The sequence below is a fragment of the Bos grunniens genome, chromosome 1 (assembly GCF_055505025.1).
Source record: "Bos grunniens cultivar Pamir isolate PY7600 chromosome 1, Bosgru_T2T1.0, whole genome shotgun sequence".
NCBI classification, from domain to species: domain Eukaryota; kingdom Metazoa; phylum Chordata; class Mammalia; order Artiodactyla; family Bovidae; genus Bos; species Bos grunniens.
The window spans coordinates 152,367,381-152,374,382 of NC_141165.1; the positions used below are offsets into that span (position 1 = coordinate 152,367,381).

Consider the following 7,002-nt stretch of genomic DNA (forward strand, 5'->3'; position numbering starts at 1 on the left):
AATTCTTGCCACCTTTTCTTAATATCTTCTGCTTCTGTTAGGTCCATATCATTTGTCCTTTATTGACCCCCATCTTTGCATGAAATGTTCCCTTGGTATCTCTAATTTTCTTGAAGAGATCTCTAGTCTTTCCCATTCTATTGTTTTCCTCTATTTCTTTGCATTGAGCAAGTTTATCATAGACCATTTTGATTATGAAGTCCATTTCATGTGTTCAGCCATTCATTCATTCATTCAATACTGAGCTCCTAAAGTACACCAAACATGTTGCTGTGTTGGGAGAGAGCATTTTGTAAAAGATTATTTGAAATAATCATTGTGACACTACTAAGTTTTATTTGGGTATCAGTTCAGTTCAGCCGCTCAGTAGTGTCTGACTCTTTGCCACCCCATGAATCGCAACACGCCAGGCCTCCCTGTCCATCACCAACTCCCAGAGTTCACCCAAACTCATGTGCATCGATTCAGTGATGCCATCCAGCCATCTCATCCTCTGTCGTCGCCTTCTCCTCCTGCCCCCAATCTCTCCCAGCATCAGGGTCTTTTCCAATGAGTCAACTCTTCGCATGAGGTACTGGAGTTTCAGCCTCAGCATCAGTCCTTCCAATGAACACCCAGCACTCATCTCCTTTACGATGGACTGGTTGGATCTCCTTGCAGTCCAAGGGACTCTCAAGAGTCTTCTTCAAAACCACAGTTCAAAAGCATCAGTTTTTTCGGCACTCAGCTTTCTTCACAATCCAACTCTCACATCCATACATGACAACTGGAAAAACCATAGCCTTGACTAGATGGACCTTTGTTGGCAAAGTAATGTCTCTGCTTTTTAGTATGCTATATAGGTTGGTCATAACTTTCCTTCCAAGGAGTAAGCATCTTTTAATTTATTTGGGTATAGCATTTATAAAATCCTGACATCCATGTAATATTAAAGTATTGAATGTAGAATATTCTAATTCATTTTAAAGTTTTTGCTAAATGAAGAGTTTTAATGGGTTTTGACCCCATTTGTAAAAAAAAAAAAAAAAAAAAAAAAAACTTCTCAATTAATTTGTATAAACATGCTACTGAAATTAAAGAGAGTATTAATTTATTAGCTAAATTTCAAAAACAAATTGCATAACTAGATAGTGGAATTAAAAAGATGGTAACAATAACTCTGTATGCAAGAGAGCAAAAGAGACACAGATGTATAGAACAGTCTTTTGGACTCTGTGGGAGAGGGAGAGGGTGGGATGATTTGGGAGAATGGCATTGAAACATGTATAATATCATATAAGAAATGAATCGCCAGTCTAGGTTCGATGTAGGATACAGGATGCTTGGGGCTGGTGCACTGGGATGACCCAGAGGGAGTGTACAGGGAGGGAGGTGGGAGGGGGGTTCAGGAAGGGGAACACGTGTACACCTGTGGCGGATTCATGTTGATGTATGGCAAAAACAATACAATATTGTAAAGTAAAAAATAATAATAATAATAAAGAAATGATAAATGGTTTAAAAATTATTAAAAAGTAAAAATGATTTGGTTGATGTAACATATTTTCCAACCTTTAAAATAAATTGAATTTGAAAATAAATTTCAAATTTATGTTTTCACAAAATTTTAAACAAATTTTCCTAATGTCCTATACCACGATCTGTATAATATAAATTCTTTCTCTTATAAATAATTCTGTATGTTTTGTACTTAATGAGTATTTAGTGGTAATTAATACATTTAAACATTTGGAGATAAATTGTTATATTTAAATTTGAGATTCAACCTCAAAATATTGGGTGGTATGGTTTTCTTGCATGTGTGCTCAATTGCTTCAATAATGTCTGACTCTTTACAACGCTATGGAGTGTAGCCCCAGTCCATGGGATTCTCCAGGCAAGGGTACTAGAGTGAGTTGCCATGCCCTCCTTCAGGGGATCTTCTCTACCCAGGAATGAAACTCATGTCTCCTGCATTACAGGTGAATTATTTACTGCTGAGCCACCGGGGAAGTCCCATGGTTTTCTTACCTAAAAGTTTAAAGAATTCCTGCTCTAGACCAGGAATTCTCAAAGTGTGATCTTTTGACCCCTGTGGGAACTGAAGACCCTCTCAAGGGTCCATAAGACTCAAACTATTTTCACATGTTTATTTACTTTTTTAATCTAATAAATTCATGAATATACAGTGACATTTTCCAGATACATGTTATAACATATGCTACCACAACTGATTAAATACAGAGTCAAATATGAGATACCCATGCCACACATTTCTTCTGCCATTATTTCAAGAAATCTTTTCTGGAAAAACTCAAGGACAACTTTAAAACCAAGCTGAGGATTTGGGAACCTAAAAGGTGAAATGTGGGGGGAAACTCAGCATTAATACTTGGATTTCTTTTTTAAAAAATGATTAATTGCATAATATAATGGTGTACTCACATGAAATGAATCAAGTCATGGTTATAATTAAATAAAACTCTCAAGATAAAAAATGATATATGATTTTATATTAGCATTTGAATGTAGTAAATATTTTATTTACTGACTAGTTTAATGACAGTAATGAGTAGAAAATATTATTTAGTCTGAAGAGTCATTTGCCTGAAAGAATTACATAATTTAAAAGATAATTTAATTCAGGTACCTCCTCACTTTATCACTTCACTGCTCAAATAGGCATTCTCTGGGTTCCTTGATTGCATATGAAAAAAATTATTAAAATTGAGCCAAAGGGCTTAACATTGACAACATTTCAAAGAACTTGAGTATGGACTTTAAAACTGAGTAAGAAAATCTCCAAAATACAAAAGGAATCTCTAAAATTAAGGACATGTGACAGGATTATTGGATCCCAGGATAAAGTTTATAATATTTGCTGTAAGGCCCTCTCCCTACTTTTTCAAACAAGTGTTTCAGGAAGTTTTGTTTTTATTTTTATTTTTTTTTAAATATGGAATGATTCATGAATGTACATGTCATCTTTATACAGAAGCCATGGTAATCTCTGTGTCATTTCATTTTTTTTGTGTGTGTATATATGCTGCTGAAGTTTTGAAGTTTTATTATTATGAAGCTTTACTATTCAAGTTTGTCTGAAATATACTATAGAAAGTATATAAAATTCTATGTGCAGATGGTGACACTCAAATTGAGGGAAATAACTCCCCGCTATACAACTGAAACTTTCATCTCTGATACCAGGCACTGTTATAGCAATCGTTAAGGTGGTCTGGGGTGTGGCTCTGGTCCTGGCCATAGGTGGAGGCCATACCATGGCTGCTGCTGCCTGTGTTGCTAGAGCAGATCCTGACCCTGTGGATTCTACTGGTATATCCAGAGCAACACAGTCTGCTGGACTCCTTCATTGGGATTCCTCACTCTGCTTCCATGGTTAATCACAGGAATGTGTGTGTGTGCTTAGTCGCTAAGTCATATCTGACTCTTTGTGACCCTATGGACTGTAGCCAGCCAGGCTCCTCTGTCCATTGGATTTCCTGGGCAAGAATACTGGAGTGGGTTGCCATTTTTTTCTCCAGGGAACCTTCCCAGTCCAGAGAATGAACCCATGTCTCCTGTGTCTCTTGCATTGTGGCAGATTCTTTACTCACCGAGTCATTGTGAAGCCAATCACAAGAATAATTCTATCCTTTTTAGGAGCTATGACAGGCTTATCCAAGGTTAACCTGGAAAACATGAAGTTCAAATCTGATATACTTCTCAGCTGATGAAAATAGCCAGGTATGTGTTAAAAATTATAGATGTCTTATCTTTGACACCAATATATTTGTTTTCTAATGTTGATCAATATTTTTCATATGCAACAATTTTAAGTTAATTTTTAATGAACTTATTCAGCATTATTTTGCTATGTTTACATTAATGTGCATGTCTCTGTGGGAAACTGCATTTGGATATTCCCTTTGTTTGCTTTTTTTTTCTGAGACAATCATTTTCTAAAAGAGTATGGCTATGACCATCAGTTCCTTATAACAACATGAGTATAAAAACTGTGTTTATAGGAAGCACTATTATTCATATGTAAACACATTAAATGCCATGTCACACAATAATAGCCCTATTTTCTATGACATATGTAGGAAATATCTATCTTTGGCTTGTTTTTCAAAAATTTTGCAGTTAAGTTGTATCTTCAGGTTTGTGCCTTAGGGTCTGTGTAAATGGTTTACTCTGCCTCTCCTATTTCTTGCTCTTCCTTTGAATTTAACAGATAAAGAATACAATGCATACCTTCATCTTTGCTGGGTCTGTTCACATTTTAGTAATGAGATCTACCAGAAAAAGCCCCTGGCTCCCTTCTTGGTAAACAATGTTTCAGCAGGCCAGATCACCACCTTTCATTTGCATTAGGAATATTCATGTTGTTATTTCCCTTCCAATTTGAATAAAACAAAATGACTTTTCTGAATTATCCTAGCTTTCTTCCCCAGGCAAGTGATGAAAAGAAATCTCCATTAATAAGACATTAGTGAGGAGCAGAACATCTGAATATTCCCAGGCATCATCCAGACAGTATTCTCAGATATCAACACATATGGCTAGAAGCACTCCAGATATTTCAAAAAATTTATTATTCCTTGCAGAACTTTCGACAGTATAACACTTTACATTATAAGAAGTCCTATTTCATTGTCTCAACAACTGATTTAAAGAATTCTCCTCCAATTTTTCCTGTAGAATGGTGGATTTTTCTCAAAGGACCTTGCATAACTGACACATGATCAAGTAATGAATAATAAAAAAGATATTATTCACAAATAAGGGATTGAAATCCTGTAGCTAGATGAGTGGCTGGTACATAGTAAGTGCTTAATAAATATTTTGAACAAATAAATTAAGGACACTGAATAATGTCATAAACCGTCTCCCTGGAATTTCATATTTTACTTTAACAGACGATGAGAAAGTAGGAATATAAACCATCTCCAGAGTCTTGTGCAAATAATGTTATTTCACCCAGAAAGTATCGATTGTCTCATTGTGTGCTCTCAGTAGTGTACTCAGAATGGAACACAGCTTTATAAGAGGAAAAGAGACTTTCTCAGTCCTCACTCAACTGTGCTATGGCTGCAAAGAGATTGAAGATAAGAATTATATGACTCTGAATATACAGGTAGGGTAGATCAAAACTACTTTTTAATCTATAATGGACTAGATGTACAAATTCACCTATGTAAATCTACGCTACTTTTCAAAAGGTTCTATTTGCATTTCATCTTGGAGCTAGGTTTCCGTCGACTAGATCACTGTGTCTTCCCCATTCAGCCTTTGCAAGCCAACCTCTTTTGCTTCTCCATCTAGTTTCTAGGCAAAGTCAGCAAGAATGAATGCCTCCAACACTGAATTTAAGTGTTCATTTTAAAGTCTAACCTGACTCATGGCCTCCGCTAAGACAGAACCTGTTTTTTCACAAGTGAAAAGTATTTTTTATCTCCATCACACACTCTCCTTATAGTTGCCTTCAGGACAGAATTCCATACGTGCACAAATAATTATGTGTTCCCCATGTTGATACCCAGCAGCCTTGGGAGGACACCTCACTCCAAACCCCCAGGACAACTGTGAGAGCAATAGAACACTGAGGAAGACAGAGCAGTGTGGGGGAAGATGGATGGAGGCATCCTCAGACCTCTACTTAGGCTGATGAAAGAGGAACCCTACTTTGGAACAAATTTGACACACTGTGATAGAGAAAAGCAAAAAAATCCTGCCCAGTCTCTGCAGAAAGATCAATCTTAATAGTTTTACTGAGGTGTAATTGATATGCAGAAAAACTGCATATGCTTAAAGGACTGGGTACCCTTTGATGAATTTTGACATATGACTAAACCTGTGACACTGTCATCACAGTCAAGGTGATAAACATATCCGTCAGCTCCAAAAGATTCCTCCTGCCCTTTCCTTTCTCTTATTGCTATTGAGGTAGGTACACTCAACATGAGATCTATATTTTTAACAAACTTCTGAGCATACAAGACAGTATTGCTAACTACAGGCGCAATGCAGTGTAGCAGATCTCTGGAAGTTACTCATCTTGTATAACTGAAACTTTATACATTTTGGGTAGCAACTCCTCGTTTCTCCCTCCCTCCCCAGCCCTTGACTACCTCCATTCCACTCTATTTTATGAGCTGATTATGAGATGCCTCATATAAGTCACAGTCCTTCTGTGACTGACTTGTTTCACTTAGCAATTAAATGTCCTCCAGATTCAACCATGTTGTCACAAAGGCAGAATTTACTTCTTTTTTAATGTGTGTGTATTCTTAGGCATTCAGTCATGTCTGACTCTGTGATCCTTTGGACTGTAGCCTCCTAGGCTCCTCTGTCCATGGGATTTTTCAGGCAAGAATACTGGGGTGGGTTGCCATTTCCTTCTCCAGAGGATCTTCCTGATCCAAGGATCAAACCCATGTCTCCTGTGGTCCTGCATGGCAAATGGATTCTTTACCCACTGAGCCATCAGGGAAGCCCTTATTTTTCAGGGCTGACTAATATTCCACTGTATATCTATACTGCATTGTCTTAATACACTCATCCATCAATAGACATTTGGATTTCTTCTGTGGCATTACTATTGTTAATAATGCTTCTTTAAACGTGGAAGTGCAGATATCTTTTCCAGATCCTAATTTCAATTCTTTTGACTATATACCTGGTTATATGCCCAAAAGTGGGATTGTTGGATTATATATTAGTTCCATTTTTATGTTTTTGAACAACTGTCATACTACAACATTTTATATTACCAAAAACAGTATATGAAGCTTCCAATATCTCCACATTTTTTGGTTCTAGTGGTAAAGAATCTGCCTGCTGATCCAGGAGATGTAAGAGACATGGGTTTGATCCCTGGGTAGGGAAGATCCCCGCGAGGAGGACATGACAACCCACTCTAGTATTCTTACCTGGCGAATCCCATGGACAGAGGAGATTGGAGGGCTACAGTCCATAGAGTTGCAAAGAGTCGGACATGACTGAAGCAGCACACAAGAAGAG

The 7,002-nt window shown here is 37.1% G+C and overlaps 1 pseudogene; it reads right to left on the reverse strand.

Moving 5' to 3' along the window:
• Positions 1-2,929: 2,929 nt before the first annotated feature.
• LOC147380327 (U6 spliceosomal RNA) lies at positions 2,930-3,026 on the reverse strand (annotated as a pseudogene).
• Between the last annotated feature and the right edge of the window lie 3,976 nt (positions 3,027-7,002).